Source organism: Lactuca virosa, chromosome 7 (assembly GCF_052849685.1).
Source record: "Lactuca virosa cultivar CGN04683 chromosome 7, Lactuca_virosa_CGN04683_v6, whole genome shotgun sequence".
Lineage (NCBI taxonomy): Eukaryota > Viridiplantae > Streptophyta > Magnoliopsida > Asterales > Asteraceae > Lactuca > Lactuca virosa.
The window spans coordinates 42,270,140-42,283,013 of record NC_136432.1 but is presented as its reverse complement, the minus strand read 5'-3'; positions in this window follow the sequence as shown (position 1 = coordinate 42,283,013).

Below are 12,874 nucleotides of genomic sequence, written 5' to 3'. Positions count from 1 at the left end.
AATTTTCAATATTTATACCTTTAATAATTAATACCCTTTTAGTTTCCAAAAACATTAATTATCAAAGTCTAGGATCCAAGTTGTAAAACAAATAAATGATTAGGTATCCTTTATCCCATCCATTTGAATCTAACCTGGTAGATATCGATTATCAATTATATCTTACTATATAATTCCTAGATTTATGGGATCACTAAAACAAATTTATTTTCGACATGTTTGATCCCATCTTTGCCTCGAAACTCTATTGCTTAGGTGACATTTATCACAAAAAATTTCCGATCAAATCATCAAATTTGAAAAACATGTGTAGTCGGCCTATAACTTGGTTACAGGAATCGCGAAGACACCTCGACCATCAAAAGGCAATACTAAGCGGTTAGATGACCTTTATCCAACTAGTGCATACAAGAGATGTGCGAGTGTTCTTTCAAGATGGACTACATAGATTTGAGGTTTGAAAGAGTCTTTTATATGTTTATAATTCTAGTTTTAAAAACATATGATCTCATGATAATTTCATGCATCTAATTAATTATGGTATCGATTTTCCAAAAAATCACATTTAAGGTTCATATATAAAATCCGGTTTTATATTTTGACGCGGTTCAGTTTTAACGATAATATTCAATATTAAGTTTGAGTTTGATCCATGTAGAACCTTATTTATTACTTAATAAAACTTCTTTTTATTATTAATATTTTGGAGTTTGAATAAGTTATAAAATCACCATTTTAGACTTATAATTTCACAATTTTAAAATTTACCGTTATTAATGTTTTAATAATTTTTGGTTTTTATTTTAAAGTTAAAACTTGTTACATCTTATGCTATCATTTCGAAAATTAAAAACCAAACTCCATATGATGTTTGATTTGTCCAAAAAATAGTTTGAGTTTGTGAAAATCTAATTTATCAACCACATAAAATTTTTGCATAAAAATAAGGAACACAAACATGCATAATAGTGTAAGACAAGCCAAGTTCTAGTGACACTTTTATTAGCCAACATAAAAGTGTCAAGTCCTTTCATAAGGGACCAAATGAACCAAAATCTTCAACTTGTTCTTCATTTTGACTTGAAGCTCCCACTTGCATTAACGGTGTATTTTGTTGCATTTTTATAAAACTTTTATAAAAATCTTATAAAACCGTGGGCATCTTCTTGATCTTCAAAAATGACCTTCACTTTCATCTTGTTACATATTTTATAAAATAAATCAAGTCTAAAACTAATCTATTACATAAAATAACAAAGATGAAAAACTAGCTACTTTTTATTACATACTTTATGAATAATAGAATATTACAAACCATTTTAATAAATCGACCAACAACAACACAAAGGTACATGACTTGTTTATACACTCAAAAATACATATAAACATAAAACAACCTGTGACAACCCGAAATTTCTTTCGTCCAAACCGTTAAAAAATAAATCAATTCGGAATTTATTTCTGCTTTTGTCAGCTATACCTCGGGTCTAATTAAATATTTTGAACTCAGTACAATCAATTTTTGGGTTCAAGAACGAGGTTTTCTAAGTCAAAGCCTAGCATCCAGGCCAAACACCCCTTCGAGAGGAGTGTACGGCCGCAAACTCGAGTTTACGGTCGTACACCCCCCACCCCACCCCTTGGCCGAAAACTCACCCCTATATAAGGGATGAGTGGCCTTCATTTCAAGCTTTAAGCACTCAAAGGACTTTCTCTCTCTACTCTCTCTCTATAATTTTCGAGTTTTGCTCAAGGATCTTCAAAATGTAAGTGATTCTTCACTTCTATTGTGTTTCAATCCCTTTTCTAGTGATGAACCCATGTTTCATCTCATAAATTTCATCTTTTTCTAGATCTTCTCTCTCATCAAGAACACCAAGAACACATACTAGTTCTTGGTGGCTAAAAACCTCATTCCAAGCCTCTTACAGTAAGTAACTACTCCCTATGCTTGTTATCTACTAGGAATCACTTGTTTTCACCTAAAAATCGACCCGAAATCATGAACACGAAATGGGTTTACGACCGTAATCCCTTCAATGGCCGTAAACTCCATTTTTGGTCGATTATTGGCCTTTAAACTCTTCCTTGAGCTGGGCACAAGGCTTAGAACACTTCCAAGAGCCTAGAAAAGGACCTTGAAACACCGAAAATCGCACCTTTCACCAAGTGTTTACGGCCGTAAACTCATGGGCCGTAAACCCATAGGCCGTAAACCCATGGGCCGTAAACCCATGGACCGCAAACACTTGGGCCGCAAACTCGTGGGCCGTAAACCCTGTTGGGCCGCAAACCTCTGACCATACACTCCTGATTACGGCCGCAAACTCCCCATCTTCAATCACGTGTGATTCTAACACTTAGTTTCAAGTGTTTCCTAGTCCCTAAGGTGGTTTCCTTCCATAACAAATAGTGTTATGTCCTCATCTAATACATATATGTGTTACCATATGTTAATAGGATCCATTTGCGTACGAAATATCAGTTGACACTCAGCATCCACACCGACCTTACGCTCGGATCTTACGTCAAACTGTGAGTTCATACCCCTACATTTTCCATGTTTTTAATGTTTTCAGGGGGGGAATACAAGCTAAACATAAATGCTTTCAATAATATAAAACTTATGCAATTCTCATACTTTAACCCTTTTGTACTATGTTGAGCATAAGGGACGTTTTCACTAAAATTGCATAGTTTTCCAAACACGCTATTCACTACGTTATTCATGCAAACTATAATCGATATAGTTTGAGATTTTCTAAACATAACAAGTACAGAAACTTTCACTACTAAACATATGCACTAAGACAGAAATAGTTTACAGTTTACATCACTACTTATTCATGGTATTCATAACTGTAATTATCACTACATACGGTATACATACTGATTTTCACTATGGTAGGACGCTACTACACTACATGTAAACTAGATTGTACGATTCTGTGAGGCACTACTTCAATACTGTACCCTTAGGTGTACAGGGACAAATCCTTTTAGTATAACCAGAGTCTCCTGGAAGGAGAGCGTGAGATTTGTGAATAAATCTATTCGGGACTGACAATCCCACACCTGAACTGGTAGCTACGGTTAGGCGGGCACGCCTGGGGTGTACAAATGTCATCTAGCTTAACGCCTGAAGAACGTTATAAAGGTCTCTAGGTCATATCAAGTATGGTTATACGACTCACAATATGTATAATTCACCTGTAGTTTACAAATTGGCACTCTTCAACAGTTTTATTTATACTAAATAGAACTAATACACACTACAAAGGGGAGAACCTCTAGGGTTTTTAGACAGAATTGAACATACAATGGTTTCACGTATGAAATACTTATACATCATGATTAGCATTACCTAGTCACATGATGTATTATTTTCGCACATCACCACAGTTTTCAGTAACAAACATTCATGATTTTATACAGAATTGAAAACACTACATTCTCACTAAAGAAAATATCGGATTTTCTTGAAACTATACAAACACTTTTAGAAGCTCATCAGCAAGTTTTCATTACAAGTTACCGCTTATGAACTCACCAGCTTTATGCTGATATCTTTCAAACCGCTTGTATTCTCAGGGAATCAGTAGACAGGTACCTGCTGGATTTTTGAGGAGTCGGAGCAATAAGAGTTTCATGATTATATTTTACATACTATTTGATGTAAACCAAACAAGTTTCAGACAAGTTTCCAAATTGATGTACACATTTTTATTTAAGTATTCACTGTAATGGTTGTGTTGCTATGATTGCTATTATTCATTGGTTGTGATTTTATACATGACGTCCTCCACCCCGGAACGTTTCCACCATTTCGGTTTCGAGGTGTGACACAACCTTTGTTTTTCTAAAACAACTTTAAGTGACAAAAAATACATGTAAGTTTTTGTCACAAAAATAACAATTAAAAAGTTGTCAAAGAAAATATGTATGAACTTATTTTTATACAAAAACAAGTTATCCATATTCTCCAAAAACTAAGATTTCAAAAAATCAAAAAATCTAACCAAACTTACAAGATGGCTTTTGATACCAATTGTTGGGTTCTTATTTCAAAAATAGTTTCATAAACTAGAGAAATTGGCAAACAGAAGACTTGATTTTCAAAGTTAACATAAACTAACTTATACCCACCCAAGATCATCTTGTCAGTTATAGAAAGATTTAAACTCCAACCAACGAATGGATGAAAAAATAACAACCTTTGTAGTTCTTGTTATTTGTATAAAAACTCTTAAGCTTCAAGACAAAACCAAAGTTTGACTTAAAGAGAGGATGTAAGTAACTTATAACACTTCTATACTTTTCAAGAGAGCATGAGAGTGAGAGATGGAGAGGTTACAGTTTTAGCATGCAAGAATGAAAGATCCAATTGCAACCAACTAGTCTTAAGCATAAAGCAAAGTCCTTAACCATTAGGTCTTTGTACTTTAAGACAACCATGTCCCCATGTCATGAGCATGTCTTCCTTAGGGTGCTTACTTTACATTAAACAAATGCAAAAGCCACACTCTTCCAAATACCAACCTAGTTTCGGCCATTAGGAATAAAAAAGGAAGGAAAAGTTCAAATTTTATAAATCCAAGTTTATAAAATATAAATTTTGTCTTTAGGTAAAAGACAAAACACTCACCTAGTTCAAAATACAGTACATTACTTATTAATTCATACATTTTGAAATAATGTGTTACTTATGTTGTAAAATAATTATTTCCATGAAATTAATAATTTTCCTATTTATTGTAAGAATTTATGAATATTTATTAAAATCAATTTCTAATAAATAATCAATTGTATCAAGTTGTTGTTAGTGTGACCCATTAATATCATATGTTAATTAACAATATCATTTTAATATGATTCTTAAGCATACAAGATTCTTCAAGACTAGTGTTGAGATGAACCAGATCAATTTTCTTCACCACAATTTTTTATCTTATATCATCCATGGACAAGCTTTGAAGCAACAAATCTAAATTAATGATCTTCATCATGATTTTGTTTCATCCATGTTTTCCAGACTTGTCATTTCGCTTAAAAACATGAATTTTATCCATTAGGTTGAATATGTTAAAACCCAAGAAATCAAAACATGATTACTAAGCCCAATTCTTCAATAATAAAATGAATTAGGGTTGTAAATGAACTGAATTTTCAACAAACCATACAAGAATCGTTTGGTGGAAAGTTCATTTATTTAATAAATAAACGAACATTAACAAAATTTTATGTTTGTTTAGTTAAATGAACAAACACGAAAAATAGTGTCTTTCATTCATTTACATCCATTTATGTTCATTTGTTATAATATCTTAGATAATATTATACAATTGATGAGAATGAAAGTAAGGTTTTTAAGAGTGGTTCAAGTTACCACATTCATTTATGTTCATTCATTTACGTTGGTTTATGTTCATTTATTATAGTATTTTATATAATATTATAAAGTCCATGAGAGTGAAAGTATTGTATTTTTAGAGATTTAGTAAATGTTACAATGATCAACATATTAGAAGTGGTGACATCATGTTTTACAATTCTTGATTTGAATGTTTAGGTTCATTTATGTTTTTTTTTGTTTATGTATGATCGTTAACAGACACAAACAAGAAATTTCGTTTATTTATAAAAAATTATCCATTTCTATTCGTTCATTTGTTCAGTTAACTTAAATAAACAAACATGAACAAATTATTGTTAGTTTACTAACCATAAAATAAATTTAATCTGCAAGAGAAATCAAAACATTATGTTTGCACCAGATCTTAGGAAAAGTGAAGTTCATCTTTTTTGATAATTAGGACGAGGTGATTGGGACTCATTCATTTAAGGGTATATAAGACAAAATTAGAGGCAGTTTGGTCATCTCACTCGCCACTTAAGAGAGACCCAAGAATTAACAAAGACCCATGGACGGCTGCAAGGACCAAAAGTGATTGATCTGTAAATGATGGTCGGGGATGTTTGACATCAACTTCTCAAAACTTGGAATATACCTGCAAATTGGGATAAGCTACATAAACCATTTCTATAATTTACTCTTATATAAATTTGTCAATATAAATTATATTTTATTTGTAGTGAATTAAATGAATAAAAATGCAATATCCAGATAAAAATTAAAAATAAATTATGAAAAAATTACTTTTACATTTTACAATAATTTATGATTTATATTTTTTAAATTATATGCTTTAAAGTTTTTACCGTTTTTAATGACACCATTTATATTAAACGCGAAAGCTAACTAGGCGTTAGCAAAAAGAAAACAATAGAAATTAAGACATTATATATATATATATATATATATATATATATATATATATATATATATATATATATATATTAATGTTATGAAAAGTTTTAAAAAAGTGGCACCTTTTTTTCAATTTTGGTCCTCCAACTTACAACATTGACCCTTCATCTTTATGCTTTTGTTCACAAACAACATTTTCACTTTGGTTTGAATTTTTCATAACCCTCGCCTTTTATTACATATTATTAGTATTTAGTCTTTTGGCAGAAATGGTCCCTCATCATTATTATTATTATTGTTAGACAAAATTACACGATTGGTCCATGTGGTTTATCAGATTTAACATTCTCTTTTTGGTTTTAAATTAATGTTTTATTTATTAGAAAATACTCACCCAATACCATAAACCCACCCACCATCTGCCATCACCACCACCACCACCACTGCCAAAATTACATAAATGGTCCATATTGTTTACCCATTGTGACAAATTTAGTCTCTACTACCTGAAAAGACCAAATTATCCTCACATTAACGGACAAAAAGCAACCAACATGCTACTTTACTTTACAAAGCAATATCTTCCGACCCCGGCAACGCTGGAGAATCTTTTCTAGTTATTGGATTATGCATCTAAACATACTAATTATTTATAGCCTTAGAGTTTCTAAAACTGAACCAATTAAAAGAATAATTCATAATACTTAATTTGACGAAAGAGCCGTGCATTTCGATAAGTTCAAAAAACTCAAATAACTGTCATAAAAACCAAATCCAATATCACATGATTCAACCGAGTACCAGACTAAGCATCTAACCATTGATTTAACAATCGTACCAACAAACACCGGAATTTGATATTCACACAAGCAGCAACACAAATCCAAACCTCCCGGGCCAAATAGCACTTGAAAAATAACTATCTAAGATCCCCCATCATTCCAAACCGGACACAGTAGAATCAAGATCAACACCTCTCTTATCTAAATTAGAAAGAATATACGATCAAGCATAATCCTCTAGATAGAGACATTAATCTTTTTATCTTTAAATATCTTTGTTTGGGTTGAAAAGCATTTTAATTGATGACGTGATGAATATAGTAAAATATTATTAGGGTTATAACTCATAAATTATCATAAATAAATAAAAGAAATTATTAGTTTGAAAATTTCACAAAAAATGAAACATAATGTTATAATAATAATACAGGATTTATCAAATAATATTAAATTCCGAGTAAGCGCGAATGGTGGCGGAAGTGGATGATATGTTTTTTTGTCAAAGTCTTGATCGACTTTGACTTCTAGTTATAGGTCCACACCTGGTTTGACCGTTACATATAGATAAAGGGTCTACATGTAATACTTACAAAGCTTAGGGTGTCCATCCGGATTTTAATGCAATTCTGCGACGAATTAAAATAAGAGTAGTTTTTTTTTTTTGAAGGGCATGCTGGCAAATAGAATCAAACTTGAGGAAAATAGGAAGGGGCTAGAGGTACAAATAATGGAGAGAGTATGAAATGGACAAAACAAAACAGAAACAATAGCTAAAAAATGATTACTCAAATCTTGCAATAATATTCTAGAATTGGGTGACCAACTAAATTTTTGTCCATTTCGTGCATTGATCCATAAATAAGCCAATGTTTTTACTTGAAAAGCCAGTAAAATACTATTTCTGTCCCAAATTAATTGTCCATATATGACTTTTTAAATTTTTATTCTTCAACTTTGACCCTAAATATTTTTCTTTTTAATAGATAATAATTGATGCAAAATATATGAATGGATTGTATTTTAAATATTTTTTCATTGTTATAAGTTTAATCAATTAATACATAACATAAATAAAAATATTTAAGATTAAAGTTGAGGAAAAAAAACTTTAAAAGTCAAAAGTAGACAATTAATTTTGGACGGAGGGAGTAACAAATATCAATGTAAATAATACTTAGACTAAATTACATAAATGGTCCCTGGAGGCAACTTTGGTCAATTTTTTTTTTGTTACTAAACCGATCTCTTTGAGTTACGTTTATTACAACTCTCATCTTTCAGTTAACACAGTTAAAGATCTGGCCTTAAGGGTTATTCTTTTTTCCTTTTTTTTTTAACAGACGGAATAAAATAAAACCATTGTCGTTAAGTCTTTATAAAGGGACGATTTATCCTTTCGTGTCTTTTTCTTCGGATTATTTTTTTTTCCTTTTTGTAATTTACCCTCACAACCTGACACATTTTTCTACTTTTAATTCCTTAATTTAGATTGGAACAAATTACTGAAATCGTCTATGTGGTTTAGTTAAAATTGCGCATTTGGTCCCTAACTTTTATTTTGCACTCGGACCAACCCTATAGTTTATTTTTGTTACGATTTCGTCCCAACTAGACATAAAAAGACTATTATACCCTTACCAGTTTTTATTTATATTTAAAAAACTCTTAAAGATTATTAAAAGTATTTTATAAATTATTAAAAAGGCTGGGCTCCACACGTCCCCACCACCCCCACTCCAAACCCCCAGTCCACCTATTCCCCTCTATAACTTGACGTTATCGATCATAGTTCAAGGCTTCAAGATATACCTCTCTCCCTCTGAAATCCACCTTAAATCAATGATCTTCACCTCAACTCCCCATCGGAGCCTTCTCCTCCCGAAAGTCGCGGCCTCCATCAGCCATCATGTGAACAGCTCCTCCGGATGACTGTAACCCTAATCCCTCTGAAACCTGCAACTGTAAAGATGTTGGAAACTTGTAACCCTAACGCCTCCAGAAACATCCAACTGTAAAGCCACCGAAAACCTGTAACTCCATTGTTCTTCTTCGCATTCTCACATTCCCATTAACCCCGTTTCTTCTTGTTGCACTGACCTCATTGATTTCAACTGGAAAAATAGTCTTCCATTGAATTCATTATCTGGAAAAATGGTCTTTGATTTCTGGGATATCAGGTGAGGTGTTTCATTTTCGGATTAATCCCAATGTGTTTAATCCGACGACATCATCGATTTAAAATACAACAAAATTTGAGTCCATTTGTTTTTCGATTTGATTTTTGGGATTTCATCATCGATTTTAGGTTAGGTTTGGTTTTGATTTGAATTTGGTTAGGTTTTGATTTCAGAATTTGATCTTGGTTTGGTTTTGATTTATGGGTTTGATATTTGCTTTGGTTTGGTTTTGATTTGGTCGAGGTGTTGATCAATTGTGGTTGTAGGAAGTGAATGATAGTTATTGTCGGAGGTGAACATGGTGGTTGTTGGATGTAAATGGGGTGTCACCTGATGAAATCGATAATGTGGGCAGACTGAATAGGCGGGTGGTGGTGTTGCCGGAATAGGTGGGTGGTGGTGCTGGTTATCGGAGGTGATGGGTGAAGGGTTGGCAGGTGGTGGCTAGCGGTCATCGATGGTGTTTTTCGGTAGTTGGTGGGTTTTTTATGGTAATAGGTGGTGGTGATGGTGATGGTGGGACCTATTATATTAATACATCTTTTAATAATTAATAAATAATATCAAAAAAATTAAAAAGTGAAAAAATAAATATAAAGGGTATTTTAGTCTTTTTATGTTTATGAGGTACCAACAACGCAACAAAATCAAACAGTAAGGACGGTTCGAGTGCAAAATAAAAGTTAGGGACCAAACGCGTAATTTTAACCAAACCATAGGGACGATTTCAGTAATTTGTTCTTTAGATTGAGACAAGATAGTACTCATGTCTTTTGCTATTTTCAACCGTCATCCCTGCAAGGCTACAACCGCCTCTCTCCACCATCATCTCTCTCTCTCTCTCTCTCTCTCCCTCTCTCTCTCTCTCTCTATCTCTCTCTCTCCATACAACCATCAGAGACATTTTTTCTCTAACATTTTGTTGCTTGCAACCCTTTCACCTGCCCTCCCGCCCTTCTTCGGGTGGATGGTGGGGTGTTCGGCCTTATTACTGTTGGGGTGCAAAGCTCTCAATTTGGTGATGATTTGAAGAATTCATCCCTTTTATGACATGTGTGGAATTCAAGTCTTGTAACTTATAGGTTGAGCTTCCCTATATATATGAGTTCAATATTTTTTGTAGGTTGAGAGAGCTCCCATTTGTATAGATAAACAGATTAGTTTAAGAGAGGGTATTGTAGGAGCAAACACATGCTACTATAAATTTTGTTCTACTCCATTTTATCTATATAATTGTGCTTAAACGATTAATTCGTTTTTTTTTATTATGCACTTGTACATTCCGCAATGTCAAATCAAGCTTCATGTCCTAACAATTACTTATAATTAAAAAGTTAATCTTTTTTTAATAGAATGGTAAAGTAAAAGAAATGAGAGGTTTGATAGTTAACGCTTTGATTCTTAACAACGTCCATCAAAAGGCACTCACTGTAATTTCTCCAAACTATAAAGACACAACCAAACTTGCGAAATGGACCAAACTATAGAAACCATTTTTGAAATAGACTAAAACGTGTATGTCTTACGTTATTTTATGATAAACATGTAAACATAAATATACGACGGTTGAAATATTAAAAAAGTTTGAATTAAAAGAAAAGAAACGGTTTCGTTGAGAACCCGAAAATGTGTGGGTGGGTTTTTTTTGTTGGTGTGTGTAATTTTTTTTATATTAAATTTAATACATACACAAATATGACTAATCAAAATGATGGATACTTCAACCTTTTTTTAATTCGGTGGCTTAATCGAAACTTGAAAAAGTTTGATAATATTCAATTATTCATATATGTCATCCTAAAATTGAACGTGGATAGAAAATATGTTAACATATAAATCATGCTTTTATGTTAAAGAGAAAAACACTACTATGTATTCTAAAGGATTTATGTTTATTTAACGGTTGTTTGTAACTTTGGGGGTGTTTGGGATAGCTTTTCAGACCAAAAAATTATTTTTAGAAAAAAACTTTTTGATTCATATCTTTTTCCAAAAGATAGTTTTAAAATGTGTTTCTTTAAACTTTTGAAGGGGGAAAGGGAAAAAAAGGCAAAAGTTGCCAAAAGTCACAGATTCGTGACTTCTTAAAAGCCTCATTTTTTTTTCTTCTCAAAAAAGCTAATTTAAAAGATCTTTTCTAATTACCCAACAACTTTTTAAACTTTTGACTTTTAGGAAAAGCCAAAAGTCCCAAAAGACATTTTAAAAGCAAAGTCAAACACCCTCTTTGTATCACTTTTTAACATTCAAAAAGGCACTATTATGTTTGGTAAGTTTAAAATAAGCATCTGAATGGTTAAGCAGGCTATTAATGATTCAACACTCACCCCTGAACCATATATCTTGACAAAAAAATAAAAAAGAAAATAAAAAATACTCTTTTTTGAACCGACAAACGAGAAATATATATAAAAAGAAAAAAACGAAGCACACCTAGCAAGGAGCTAGGAGTAAAAGTACAAAACAGGAGCAGAAAAACTAAATGAAAGTTACAATGATTTGAACGGGAGGATATTCCAATCCGTCCAATTTAGGCCTCTTTTACCACCTCTATGTTTAACCCAAAGAAATGTCGTTGATTTGACAATGTCCGCTACTTTCGTAGCAGATAACCGTTTATTAGCAAATATCTGTTCGTTTCTTGCCTTCCAGATACTCCATAAGGTCGCGTAACAAATGCTCAGCAGCCTTTTCTTCTTCTTGGGACAGGTTCCCCAATTGGAAGCATAATCGAGAACGTCGTGCACCGTTTGAAAGCTTATTAATGGAACATTTACACCGATTGAAAATCCATTTTGTGACAGTTTTAGCAAAAACACATTGCACTAGGATGTGATCAGTTGTTTCTTCCATTGAGTTACATTGACAGCAGGTGGTGGTTGGCAAGTTTATGCCCCTTCTCGATAGTGTTGTCGCTGTGGATATACGACCCCGTTTCGCCCTCCAGATAAAACACAAGACCTTTAGAGGTATCTCTTTGATCCAAATGAAGCTGTCAATATCTACCTGTCCAATATATTCCAGGATGTGGCGAAGAGCACTAACCTTGTATTTTCCATCCCCGATAATTTCGCACTTCCATGAAATGCCGTTTCCTCCCTGATGCTTTTTGATAATATTGTCGTGTGGAATGCCCCTTTTTTCTAGTTCACGTTTGATTCCTGCTATATTGTTCCATACCCCGGTCATTGACTTCATAGAGTAATAATCATCCCCTTTATTATGCAGTTTGTGAACCCCTGTAATGACTTTTGCCCATAATGTGGATGATTCCGACCTTAGGCGCCACAACCATTTCACTAGGAGTGAGATGTTTATGGATTTTAAGGATCCAACTCCAAGCCCTCCCTTATCTTTGTCCGCAATAACCTTCTCCCATGATATCTAATGTATCGTCTTTTTGTCCTCTAACCCGCCCCAGAGAAATCTTCTTCTGATTTTTTCCAATTTATCCAAAACGCCATTGGGTGCAGCAAATAGAGACATATAGTAGTTCGGTAAGTTACCTAGTACTGATTTGACTAGTGTCAGTCGTCCACCAAACGACAATGTCTTCGATTTCTCCTTTTCATATGCCTCCTTTTCAATTGGCCAATTTTCTCCTTTTCATTTGAAACAACGTATCAACCCCAAGCCCATCGACGACC